The 13,782-nt window shown below is 43.4% G+C and overlaps 1 protein-coding gene across 19 annotated transcripts in view; it reads right to left on the bottom strand.

Moving 5' to 3' along the window:
* The window catches only part of LOC139762987 (uncharacterized), a 492,364-nt gene that overhangs the window by 239,464 nt on the left and 239,118 nt on the right, over positions 1 to 13,782 (bottom strand). The gene's annotated exons all lie outside the window — the stretch shown is intronic.

Genomic DNA, 13,782 nt, shown 5'->3' with positions numbered 1-13,782 from the left:
CCATGTCACACCAACCCCTTTAATTGTACTATTATACAGTGCACTTTCCTTGTAAACTTCCAGTCTTCCATTCTTTCCACATGCCCAAACCACCTTAAAGTATTATGTTTCACCCATTCTACAACTCCATAATTCATTCCCTATACACCCTTTCATTTTCTTCATTCCATCTAGTCACATCACAAGCTCTTCTCAAATGATTCATTTCCATGGCCTGAATTCTTGACCTCTGTGACACATTCCATGCCAACGTTTCAGTTGCATAGATCAGGGTTGGGAAAACTATACTGTCCCTTAATCCTCTCCTCACTTCCATACTTATACCTCTACCCTTCATTCTTCTATTAAGGGTCTCAATGACTCTTGTACCCTGAACTGCTCTCTCCCTTGTCTCTCCTTCCATATCACCACACTTACCCAAGATGGCTCCTAGATACTTAAATTCTCTCTTCCAGTCTCTTTCCCCCCATATCCAAAGCATAATTTAGCCCACAAAATCTATACTTTCACTCTGTTTCCTTTCAAACATCATTACTTTACTTTTACTTGCATTTACCTTTAATTGCCTATCCTTACACACATCATAAAACACACAACTTCTGCAACTCCTCTTCACTCTTCGCAAACAACTCAGTATTATCTGCAAACAGGCTTGCTACTAGCCACCATATCTCACTGCCACACTCCATCTCTGCACCCCTTTTCCCGAGTTTTGCTTTCATCTCAGATTCAGGTGAGAAACTGCTGAAGTTGGTGACTGAGTTTGGTAAAGTGTGTGAAAGAAGAAAGTTGAGAGTAAATGTGAATAAGAGCAAGGTAGGGTTGGGGGACAAGTTAATTGGGAGGTAAGCTTGCAGGAAAAAAAACAGAGGAAGTGAAGTGTTTTAGATATCTGGAAGTGGATTTAGCAGCAGATGGAACCATGTAAGCAGAAGTGAGTCACAGGGTGGGGGAGGGGACAAAGGTTCTGGGAGCATTGAAGAATGTGTGAAAGGTGAGAAAGTTATCTTGGAGAGCAAAGATGGGAATGTTTGAAGGAATAGTGGCTCCAACAACGTTATATGGTTGCAAGGCTTGGGCTATAGATAAGGTTGTGTGGAGTAGGGTGGATGTGTTCGAAATGAAATGTCAGAGGACAATATGTAGTGTGAGGTGGTTTGATCGAATAAGTAATGAAAGGGTAAGAGAGATGGGTGGATATAAAAAAAGTGTGGTTGAGAGAGCAGAAGAGGGTGTGCTGAAATGGTTTGGTCACATGGAGAGAACAAGTGAGGAAAAACTGACAATGAGGATATATGTGTGGAGGGAATGAGAAGTGGGAGACCAAGTTGGAGGTGGAAGGATGAAGTGAAAAAGATTTTTAGCGATCAGGGCCTGAACATATAGGAGGGTGAAATACGTGTAAGGAATAGAGTGAGCATGCTGTCAATGGATTGAACCAGGACATGTGAAGCACCTGGGTAAACCATGGAAAGTTTTGTGGGGCCAGGATGTGGAAAGGGAGCTGTGGTTTTGGTGCATTACACGTGACAGCCAGACTGAGTGTGAACGAATGTGGCCTTCGTTGTGGCAGGGTGGCAGTGGAAATGGATTGAAGGCATGTACATGTCTGTGTATGTATATGTATGTACACGTTGAAATAAAGTGCGTAAGACAAGGGAGCAAATGGGAACTTCAGTGAAGGGCGCAAATGGGGAGGTGATTACAAGTAGTGGTGATGTGAGAAGGAGATGGAGTGAGTATTTTGAAGGTTTGTTGAATGTGTTTGATGATAGAGTGGAAGATATAGGGTGTTTTGGTCGAGGTGGTGTGCAAAGTGAGAGGGTTGGGGAAAATGATTTGGTAAACAGAGAAGAGGTAGTGAAAGCTTTGTGTAAGATGAAAGCCGGCAAGGCAGCAGGTTTGGATGGTATTGCAGTGGAATTTATTAAAAAAGGGGGTGACTGTATTGTTGACTGGTTGGTAAGGTTATTTAATGTATGTATGACTCATGGTGAGGTGCCTGAGGATTGGCGGAATGCGTGCATAGTGCCATTGTACAAAGGCAAAGGGGATAAGAGTGAGTGCTCAAATTACAGAAGTATAAGTTTGTTGAGTATTCCTGGTAAATTATATGGGAGGGTATTGATTGAGAGGGTGAAGGCATGTACAGAGCATCAGATTGGGGAAGAGCAGTGTGGTTTCAGAAGTGGTAGAGGATGTGTGGATCAGGTGTTTGCTTTGAAGAATGTATGTGAGAAATACTTAGAAAAGCAAATGGATTTGTATGTAGCATTTATGGATCTGGAGAAGGCATATGATAGAGTTGATAGAGATGCTCTGTGGAAGGTATTAAGAATATATGGTGTGGGAGGAAAGTTGTTAGAAGCAGTGAAAAGTTTTTATCGAGGATGTAAGGCATGTGTACGTGTAGGAAGAGAGGAGAGTGACTGGTTCTCGGTGAATGTAGGTTTGCGGCAGGGGTGTGTGATGTCTCCATGGTTGTTTAATTTGTTTATGGATGGGGTTGTTAGGGAGGTAAATGCAAGAGTTTTGGAAAGAGGTGCGAGTATGAAGTCTGTTGGAGATGAGAGAGCTTGGGAAGTGAGTCAGTTGTTGTTCGCTGATGATACAGCGCTGGTGGCTGATTCATGTGAGAAACTGCAGAAGCTGGTGACTGAGTTTGGTAAAGTGTGTGGAAGAAGAAAGTTAAGAGTAAATGTGAATAAGAGCAAGGTTATTAGGTACAGTAGGGTTGAGGGTCAAGTCAATTGGGAGGTGAGTTTGAATGGAGAAAAACTGGAGGAAGTGAAGTGTTTTAGATATCTGGGAGTGGATCTGGCAGCGGATGGAACCATGGAAGCGGAAGTGGATCATAGGGTGGGGGAGGGGGCGAAAATTCTGGGAGCTTTGAAGAATGTGTGGAAGTCGAGAACATTATCTCGGAAAGCAAAAATGGGTATGTTTGAAGGAATAGTGGTTCCAACAATGTTGTATGGTTGCGAGGCGTGGGCTATGGATAGAGTTGTGCGCAGGAGGTTGGATGTGCTGGAAATGAGATGTTTGAGGACAATGTGTGGTGTGAGGTGGTTTGATCGAGTGAGTAACGTAAGGGTAAGAGAGATGTGTGGAAATAAAAAGAGCGTGGTTGAGAGAGCAGAAGAGGGTGTTTTGAAGTGGTTTGGGCACATGGAGAGAATGAGTGAGGAAAGATTGACCAAGAGGATATATGTGTCGGAGGTGGAGGGAACGAGGAGAAGAGGGAGACCAAATTGGAGGTGGAAAGATGGAGTGAAAAAGATTTTGTGTGATCGGGGCCTGAACATGCAGGAGGGTGAAAGGAGGGCAAGGAATAGAGTGAATTGGAACGATGTGGTATACTGGGGTTGACGTGCTGTCAGTGGATTGAATCAAGGCATGTGAAGCGTCTGGGGTAAACCATGGAAAGCTGTGTAGGTATGTATATTTGCGTGTGTGGACGTATGTATATACATGTGTAAGGGGGGGGGTTGGGCCATTTCTTTCGTCTGTTTCCTTGCGCTACCTCGCAAACGCGGGAGACAGTGACAAAGTATAATATAAATAAAAATAACGTTGAAATGTATAGGTATGTATATGTCCGTGTGTGGATGTTTACGTATATACATGTGTATGTGGGTGGGTTGGGCCATTCTTTTGTCTGTTACCTTGTGCTACCTCACTAATGCGGGAAACAGTGACAAAATATATCAAAATAATAATATAATGTGTGTGTGTGTGTGTGTGTGTGTGTGTGTGTGTGGAGGGTGAGAACGATATCTCAGAGCAAAAATGGGTATGTTGGAATGAAGAGTAGTCCCAACAATGTTATGTGGTTGCGAGGCATGGGCTATAGATAGGGTTGTGCGGAGGTAGATGTGTTGGAAATGAAATGTCAGAAGACAATATGTGATGTGAGGTGGTTTGATCGAGTAAGTAATGAAAGGGTAAGAGAGATGTGTGGTAATAAAAAGAGTGTGGTTGAGAAAGCAGAAGAGGGTGTGTTGAAATGGTTTGGACACATGGAGAGAATGAGCAACAAAAGATCGACAAAGAGGATTCATGTGTCAGAGGTGCAGGGAACAAGAAGCAGGAGACCAAATTGGAGGTGCAAGGATGGACTGAAAAAGATTTTGAGTGATCAGGGCCCGAGCATACAGTTGGGTAAAAGGCATGCAAGGAATAAAGTAAATTGGAATGATGTGGTGTACTGGGGTCAACATGCTGTCAGTAGATTGAACCAGGGCATGTAAAGTGTCTGGGGTAAATCATGGAAAGGTCTGTGGGGCCTGGATGTGGAAAGGGAGCTGTGGCTTCGGTGCATTACACATGACAGCTAGAGACTGAGTGTGAACGAATGTGGACTTTTTGTCTTTTCCTGGCACTACCTCGCTGGAGAAGGGAAGGGGGGATGCTGTTTCTGTGTGGCGAGGTAGTGACAGGAATGGACGTAGGCAGCAATTATGAATAAGTACATGTGTATTTCTCTGTGTTTGTATATGTATGTATATTTTGAAATGCATATGAATGTATATGTGCGTTTACATACACATGTATACGTGAGTAGTTAGGCAACTCTTCGTCTGTGCAACCTTGCTGATGCGTGTCATAGAAGGTGACTAAAGGGAGTGGGAGCGGGGAGCTAGAAACCCTCCCCTCCTTGTATTTCAACTTTCTAAAAGGGGAAACAGAAAAAGGAGTTACGTGGGGAGTGCTCATCCTCCTTGAAGGCTCAGATTGGGGTGTCTAAATGTGTGTGGATGTAACCAAGATGAGAAAAAGGAGAGATATATGGTATGTTTGAGGAAAGGAACCTGGATGTTTTGGCTCTGAGTGAAACGAAGCTCATGGGTAAAGGGAAAGAGTGGTTTGGGAAAGTGTTGGGAGTAAAGTCATGAGCTGGTGAGAGGACAAGAGCAAGAGAAGGAGTAGCACTACTCCTGAAACAGGAGTGGTGGGAGTATGTGAGAGAGTGTAGGAAAGTAAACTCTAGATTGATATGGGTAAAACTGAAAGTGGATGGAGAGATATGGGTGGTTATTGGTGCATATGCACCTGGGCATGAGAAGAAAGATCATGAGAGGCAAGTGTTTTGCGAGCAGCTGAGTGAGTGTGTTAGTAGTTTTGATGCACTAGACCGGGTTATAGTGATGGGTGATTTGAATGAAAAGGTGAGTAATGTGGTAGTTGAGGGAATAATTGATGTACATGGGGTGTTCAGTGTTGTAAACAGAAATGGTGAAGAGCTTGTAGATTAGAGTGCTGAAAAAGGACTGGTGATTGGGAATACCTGGTTTAAAAAGAGATATAAGTATATGTATGTAAGTAGGAGAGATGGTCAGAGAGTGTTACAGGATTACGTGTTAACTGATAGGCGCACGAAAGAGAGACTTTTGGATGTTAATGTGCTGAGAGGTGCAACTGGAGGGATGTCTGATCATAATCTTGTGGAGGAGAAGGTGAAGATATGTAGAGGTTTTCAGAAAAGGAGAGAGAATGTTTGGGCGAAGAGAGCAAGTGAGCTTGGGAAGGAGACTTGTGTGAGGAAGTACCAGGAGAGAGTGGGTGCAGAATGGAAAAAGGTGAGAGCAAAGGACCTAAGGGGAGTAGGGGAGGAATGGGATATATTCAAGGAAGCAGTGATGGCTTGCACAAAAGATGCTTGTGGCATGAGAAGCATGGGAGGTGGGCAGATTAGAAAGGGTAGTGAGTGGTGGGATGAAGAAGTAAGATTATTAGTGAAAGAGAAGAGAGACATTTGGACGAGTTTTGCAGGGAAATGGTGCAAATGAATGGGAGATGTATAAAAGAAAGTGGCAGGAGGTCTAGAGAAATGTACAAGAGGAGAAAAAGAGCAAATGAGAGTTGGGGTAGAGTATCATTAAATTTTAGGGAGGATAAAAAGATGTTTGTGAGGCCTGGATGTGGAAATGGAGCTGTGGTTTTGGTGCATTATACACGACAGCTAGAGACTGACTGTGAACGAATGTGGCCTTTGTTGTCTTTTCCTAGCGCTACCTCGCGCACATGCGGGGAGAGAGGTTGTCATTTTATGTGTGGCAGGGCGGCGACAGGAATGAATAAGGGCAGCAAGTATGAATAATGTACATGTGTATATATGTATATGTCTGTGTATGTATATATATGTATACGTTAAACTGTATAGGTATGTATATGTGCATGTGTGGACGTGTATGGATATACGTGTGAATGTGGGTGGGTTGGGCCATTCTTTCGTCTGTTTCCTTGCGCTACCTCGCTATCGCAGGAGACAGCGACAAAGTGTAATGTTATAATAATAATATGTTGAGGCATTTGGATGAGTTTTGCAGGGAAATAGTGCAAATGACTGGGAGAAGTATAAAAGAAAGAGGCAGGAGGTCAAGAAAAAGGTGCAAGAAATGAAAAAGAGGGCAAATAAGACATGGGGTGAGAGAGTATCATTAAATTTTAGGGAGAATAAAAAGATGTTTTGGAAGGAGGTAAATAAAGTGCATACAAAGGAGATGGAGTGAGTTTTTCGAAGGTTTTTTGAATGTGTTTGATGATAAGAGTGACAGATACAGGGTGTTTTGGACGAGGTGGTGTGCGAAGTGAGAGGGTTAGGGAGAATGATTTGGTAAACAGAGAAGAGGTAGTAAAAGCTTTGTGGAAAGTGAAAGCCAGCAAGGCCGCGGGTTTGGATGGTATTGAAGTGGAATTTATTAAAAAAGGATGTGAATTTGTTGTTGACTGGTTGGTAAAGATATTTAAAGTATGTATGACTCATGGTGAGGTGCCTGAGGATTGGCGGAATGCATGCATAGTGCCATTATACAAAGGCAAAGGGGATAAAGGTGAGTGCTTAAATTACAGAAGCGTGCGAAAGAGAGACTTTTGGATGTTAATGTGCTGAGAGGTTCAACTGGAGGGATGTCTGATCATTATCTTGTGGAGGCTAAGGTGAAGATTTGTATGGGTTTTCAGAAAAGAAGAGTGAATGTTGGGGTGAAGAGGGTGGTGAGAGTAAGTGAGCTTGGGAAGGAGACTTGTGTGAGGAAGTATCAGGAGAGACTGAGTACAGAATGGAAAAAGGTGAGAACAATGGAAGTAAGGGGAGTGGGGGAGGAATGGGAAGTATCTAGGGAATCAGCGATGGCTTGTGCAAAAGATGCTTGTGGCGTGAGAAGCGTGGGAGGTGGGTTGATTAGAAAGGGTAGTGAGTGGTGGGATGAAGAAGCAAGATTATTAGTGAAAGAGAAGAGAGAGGCATTTGGACGATTTATGCAGGGAAAAAATGCAATTGAGTGGGAGATGTATAAAAGAAAGAGACAGGAGGTCAAGAGAAAGGTGCAAGAGGTGAAAAAAAGGGCAAATGAGAGTTGGGGTGAGAGAGTATCATTAAATTTTAGGGAGAATAAAAAGATGTTCTGGAAGGAGGTAAATAAAGTGCATAAGACAAGGGAGCAAATGGGAACTTCAGTGAAGGGCGCAAATGGGGAGGTGATAACAAGTAGTGGTGATGTGAGAAGGAGATGGAGTGAGTATTTTGAAGGTTTGTTGAATGTGTTTGATGACAGAGTGGCAGATATAGGGTGTTTTGGTCGAGGTGGTGTGCAAAGTGAGAGGGTTAGGGAAAATGATTTGGTAAACAGAGAAGAGGTAGTAAAAGCTTTGCGGAAGATGAAAGCCGGCAAGGCAGCAGGTTTGGATGGTATTGCAGTGGAACTTATCAAAAAAGGGGGGTGCCTGTATTGTTGACTAGTTGGTAAGGTTATTTAATGTATGTATAACTCATGGTGAGGTGCCTGAGGATTGGCAGAATGCGTGCATAGTGCCATTGTACAAAGGCAAAGGGGATAAGAGTGAGTGCTCAAATTACAGAGGTATAAGTTTGTTGAGTATTCCTGGCAAATTATATGGGAGGGTATTGATTGAGAGGGTGAAGGCATGTACAGAGCATCAGATTGGGGAAGAGCAGTGTGGTTTCAGAAGTGGTAGAGGATGTGTGGATCAGGTGTTTGCTTTGAAGAATGTATGTGAGAAATACTTAGAAAAGCAAATGGATTTGTATGTAGCATTTATGGATCTGGAGAAGGCATATGATAGAGTTGATAGAGATACTCTGTGGAAGGTATTAAGAATACATGGTGTGGGAGGCAAGTTGTTAGAAGCAGTGAAAAGTTTTTATCGAGGATGTAAGGCATGTGTGCGTGTAGGAAGAGAGGAAGGTGATTGGTTCTCAGTGAATGTAGGTTTGCAGCAGGGGTGTGTGATGTCTCCATGGTTGTTTAATTTGTTTATGGATGGGGTTGTTAGGGAGGTGAATGCAAGAGTTTTGGAAAGAGGGGCAAGTATGAAGTCTGTTGTGGATGAGAGAACTTGGGAAGTGAGTCAGTTGTTGTTCGCTGATGACATAGCGCTGGTGGCTGATTCATGTGAGAAACTGCAGAAGCTGGTGACTGAGTTTGGTAAAGTGTGTGAAAGAAGAAAGTTAACAGTAAATGTGAATAAGAGCAAGGTTATTAGGTACAGTAGGGTTGAGGGTCAAGTCAACTGGGAGGTAAGTTTGAATGGAGAAAAACTGGAGGAAGTAAAGTGTTTTAGATATCTGGGAGTGGATCTGGCAGCGGATGGAACCATGGAAGCGGAAGTGAACCATAGGGTGGGGGAGGGGGCGAAAATCCTGGGAGCCTTGAAGAATGTGTGGAAGTCGAAAACATTATCTTGGAAAGTAAAAATGGGTATGTTTGAAGGAATAGTGGTTCCAAGAATGTTGTATGGTTGCGAGGCGTGGGCTATGGATAGAGTTGTGTGCAGGAGGGTGGATGTGCTGGAAATGAGATGTTTGAGGACAATGTGTGGTGTGAGGTGGTTTGATCGAGTAAGTAACATAAGGGTAAGAGAGATGTGTGGAAATAAAAAGAGTGTGGTTGAGAGAGCAGAAGAGGGTGTTTTGAAATGGTTTGGGCACATGGAGAGAATGAGTGAGGAAAGATTGACCAAGAGGATATATGTGTCGGAGGTGGAGGGAACGAGGAGAAGTGGGAGACCAAATTGGAGGTGGAAAGATGGAGTGAAAAAGATTCTGTGTTATCGGGGCCTGAACATGCAGGAGGGTGAAAGGCGGGCAAGGAATAGAGTGAATTGGATCGATGTGGTATACCGGGGTTGACGTGCTGTCAGTGGATTGAATCAGGGCATGTGAAGCGTCTGGGGTAAACCATGGAAAGTTGTGTGGGGCCTGGATGTGGAAAGGGAGCTGTGGTTTTGGGCATTATTGCATGACAGCTAGAGACTGAGTGTGAACGAATGGGGCCTTTGTTGTCTTTTCCTAGTGCTACCTCACACACATGAGGGGGGATGGGGATGGTATTCCATGTGTGGCGAGGTGGCGATGGGAATGAATAAAGGCAGACAGTGTGAATTGTGTGCATGGGTATATATGTATGTGTCTGTGTGTGTATATATATGTGTACATAGAGATGTATAGGTATGTATATTTGTGTGTGTGGACGTGTATGTATATGAATTGTGTATGGGGGTGGGTTGGGCCATTTCTTTCGTCTGTTTCCTTGCGCTACCTCGCAAATGCGGGAGAAAGCGACAAAGCAAAATAAATAAAATATAAATAAATAAAGTTGAGTATTCCTGGGAAATTATATGGGAGGGTATTGATTGAGAGGGTGAAGGCATGTACAGAGCATCAGATTGGGGAAGAGCAGCATGGTTTCAGAAGTGGTAGAGGATGTGTGGATCAGATGTTCGCTTTGAAGAAAGTATGTGAGAAATACTTAGAAAAGCAAATGGATTTGTATGTAGCATTAATGGATCTGAAGAAGGCATATGATAGAGTTGATAGAGATGCTCTGTGGAAGGTATTAAGAATATATGGTGTGGGAGGCAAGTTGTTAGAAGCAGTGAAAAGTTTTTATCGAGGATGTAAGGCATGTGTGCAAGTGGGAACAGAGGAAAGCGATTGGTTCTCAGTAAATGTAGGTTTGCGGCAAGGGTGCGTGATGTGTCCATGGTTGTTTAATTTGTTTATGGATGGGAATGTTAGGGAGGTGAATGCAAGAATTTTGGAGAGAGGGGCAAGTATGCAGTCTGTTGTGGATGAGAGAGCTTGGGAAGTAAGTCAGTTGTTGTTTGCTGATGATACAGCGCTGGTGGCTGATTCATGTGAGAAACTGCAGAAGCTGGTGACTGAGTTTGGTAAAGTGTGTGAAAGAAAGCAGGGTAAATGTGAATAAGAGCAAGGTTATTAGGTACAGTAGGGTTGAGGGACAAGTTAATTGGGAGGTAAGTTTGAATGGAGAAAAACCGGAGAAAGTGAAGTGTTTTTGATATCTGGGAGTAGATATCTGGGCATAGATATCTCGGACTTTATTTTGGCAGTGGATGGAACCATGGAAGCAGAAGTGAGTCACAGGGTGGGGGACGGGGCAAAAGTTCTGGGAGCGTTGAAAAATGTGTGGAAGGCGAGAACATTATCTTTGGAAAGCAAAAATGGGTATGTTTGAAGAAATAGTGGTTCCAACAATGTTATATGGTTGCGAGGCGTGGGCTATAGATAGAGTTGTGCGGAGTAGGGTGGATGTGTTGGAAATGAGATGTTTGAGGACAATACGTGGTGTGAGGTGGTTTGATCGAGTAAGTAATGAAAGGGCAAGAGAGATGTGTGGTAATAAAGAGTGTGGTTGAAAGCGCAGATGAGGGTGTTCTGAAGTGGTTTGGTCACATGGAGAGAATGAGTGAGGAAAGATTGACAAAGAGGTTTATGTGTCAGAGGTGGAGGGAACGAGGAGAAGTGGGAGACCAAATTGGTGGTGGAAAGATGGAGTGAAAAAGATTTTGAGTGATCAGGGCCTGAACATGCAGGAGGGTGAAAGACGTGCAAGGAATAGAGTGAATTGGAACGATGTGGTATACCGGGGTCGACATGCTGTCAATGGATTGAACCAAGGCATGTGAAGCATCTGGGGTAAACCTTGGAAAGTTTTTTGGGACCTGGATGTGGAAAGGGAGCTATGGTTTTGGTGCATTACACATGACAGCTAAAGACTGAGTGTGAACAAATGTGGCCTTTTGTTCTTTTCCCAGCACTACCTCACACACGCATGGGGAGAGGGGGGTGCCACTTCATGTGTGGTGGGGTGGCAACAGGAATGGATGAAGGCAGCAAGTATTGATATGTGCATGTATATATATGTATATGTCTGTGTATGTACGTGTATGTATATGGTGAAATGTATAGGTATGTATATGTTAATGTGCTGAGAGGGGCAACTGGAGGGTGTCTGATCATTATCTTGTGGAGGCGAAGGAGAAGATCTGTAAAGGTTTTCAGAAAAGAAGAATGTTAGGGTGAAGAGAATGGTCAGAGTAAGTGAGCTTGGGAAGGAGAATTGTGTGAGGAAGTACCAGGAGAGATGGAGTGCAGAATGGAAAAAAGTGAGAGCAAATGACATAAGGGGAGTGGTGGAGGAATGGGATGTACTTAGGGAAGCAGTGATGGCTTGCGCAAAAGATGCTTATGGCATGAGATAGGTGGGAAGTGAGCAGATTAATAAAGGGTTGTGAGTGGTGGGAGGAAGTAAGACTGTTAGTGAGAGAGAAGAGAGAGGCGTTTGGAAGATTTATGCAGGCAAGCAGTGCAAATGACTGGAAGATGTATAAAATAAAGTGGCAGGAGGTCAAAAGAAAGGTGCAAGAGATGAAAAAGAGGGCAAATGAGATTTGGGGTGAGAGAGTATCATTAAATTTTAGGGAGAATAAAAAGATTTTTGGAGGAGGTAAATGAAGCACATAAGACGAGAGAACAAATGGGAACATCAGTGAAGGGGGCTAATGGGAAGTAATAACAAGTAGTGATGAAGTGAGGAGATGGAGTGAGTATTTTGAAGGTTTGTTGAACGTGTCTGATGATAGAGTGGCAGAAATAGGGTGTTTTGGTAGAGGTGGTGTGTGGAGTGAGAGGGTCAGCGAGAATGGTTTGGTAAACAGAGAAGAGGTTGTGAAAGTTTTGTGGAAAATGAAAGCTGGCAAGGTGGCGGGTTTGGATGGTACTGCAGAGGAATTTATTAAAAAAGGGGGTGACTGTGTTGTTGATTGGTTGGTAAGGATATTCAGAGTATGTATGGTTAATGGTGAAGTGCCTGAGGACTGGCGGAATGCATGCATAGTGTCATTGTACAAAGGCAAAGGGGATAAAGGTAAGTGTTCAAACTACAGAGGTGTAAGTTTGTCAAGTATTCCAGGGAAATTATATGGGAGGGTATTGATTGAAAGGGAAAAGGCATGTACAGAGCATCAGATTGGGGAAGAGCAGTGTGGTTTCAGAAGTGGTAGAGGAAGTGTGGATCAGGTATTTGCTTTGAAGAATGTATGTGAGAATTACTTAAAAAAAAAAAGATGGATTTGTATGTAGCTTTTATGAATCTGGAGAAAGCATATGATAGGGTTGATAGAGATGCTTTGTGGAAGGTATTAAGAGTATATGGTGTGGGAGGTAAGTTACAAGAAGCAGTGAAAAGCTTTCACCAAGGATGTAAAGCATGTGTATGAGTAGGAAGAGAGGAAAGTGATTGGCTCCCAGTGACTGCCAGTTTGCAGCAGGGGTGCGTGATGTTGCCATGGTTGTTTAATTTGTTTATGGATGGGGTGGTTAGAGAGGTGAATGCAAAACTTTTGGAGAGAGGGGCAAGTATGCAGTCTGTTGTGAATGAGAGAGCTTGGGAAGTGAGTCAGTTGTTGTTCACTGATGATACAGTGCTGGAAGCTGATTTGGGTGAGAAACTGCAGAAGTTGGTGACTGTAAAGTGTGTGAAAGAAGAAGGCTGAGAGTAAATGTGAATAAGAGGGACAAGTCAATTAGGAGGTAAGTTTGAATGGAGAAAAACTGGAGGCAGTGTTTTAGACATCTGGGGGTGGATTTAGCAGTGGACGGAACCATGGAAGTGGAAGTGTGTCACAGGGTGGGGGAGGGGGCGAAGGTTCTGGGAGCGTTGAAGAATGTGTGGAAGGCAAGAATGTTATCTCAGAGAGCAAAAATGGATATGTTTGAGGGAATGGTAGTTCCAACAATGTTATATAGTTGCAAGGCATGGGCTGTAGATAGGGTTGCACGGAAGAGGGTGGATGTGTTGGAAATTAAATGTTTGAGGACAATATGTGGTGTGAGGTGGTTTGACCGAGTAAGTAATGAAAGGGTAAGAGAGATGTGTGGTAATAAAAAGAGCATGGTTGAGAGAGAGCAGAAGAGGGTGTGTTGAAATGGTTTGGTCACATGAAGAGAACGAGTGAGGAAAGATTGACCAAGAGGATATATGTGTCAGAGGTAGAAGAAACGAGAAGAGACGGGAGACCAAACTGAAGGTGGAAGGATGGAATGAAAAAGATTTTGAGCAATTGGGGCCTGAACATACAGGAGGGTGAAAGGTGTGCAAGGAATAGAGTGTATTGGAACGACGTGGTATGCCAGGGTTGACATGCTGTCAATGGATTGAACCAGGGCATGTAAAGCATCTGGGGTAAACCATGGAAAGGTCTGTGGGGTCTGGATGTGGAAAGGAGTTGTGATTATGGTGCATTACACATGACAGCTAGAGACTGAGTGTGAACGAATGTGGCCTTTTTGTCTTTTCCTAGCGCTACCTCGCAGGGGGTTGGGGGTGGATGCTATTTCATGTGTGGCGGGACAGTGAGGGGAATGGATGTAGGCAGCAAGAATGAATATGTAACTATGTATATATATATATATATATATATATATATATATATATATTTTTTTTTTTTTTTTTTTTT

The sequence above is a fragment of the Panulirus ornatus genome, chromosome 45 (genome assembly GCF_036320965.1).
Source record: "Panulirus ornatus isolate Po-2019 chromosome 45, ASM3632096v1, whole genome shotgun sequence".
NCBI classification, from domain to species: Eukaryota; Metazoa; Arthropoda; class Malacostraca; order Decapoda; family Palinuridae; genus Panulirus; species Panulirus ornatus.
Note: the sequence above shows the minus strand (reverse complement) of the source record. Positions and strands in the feature narration are given on the sequence as shown.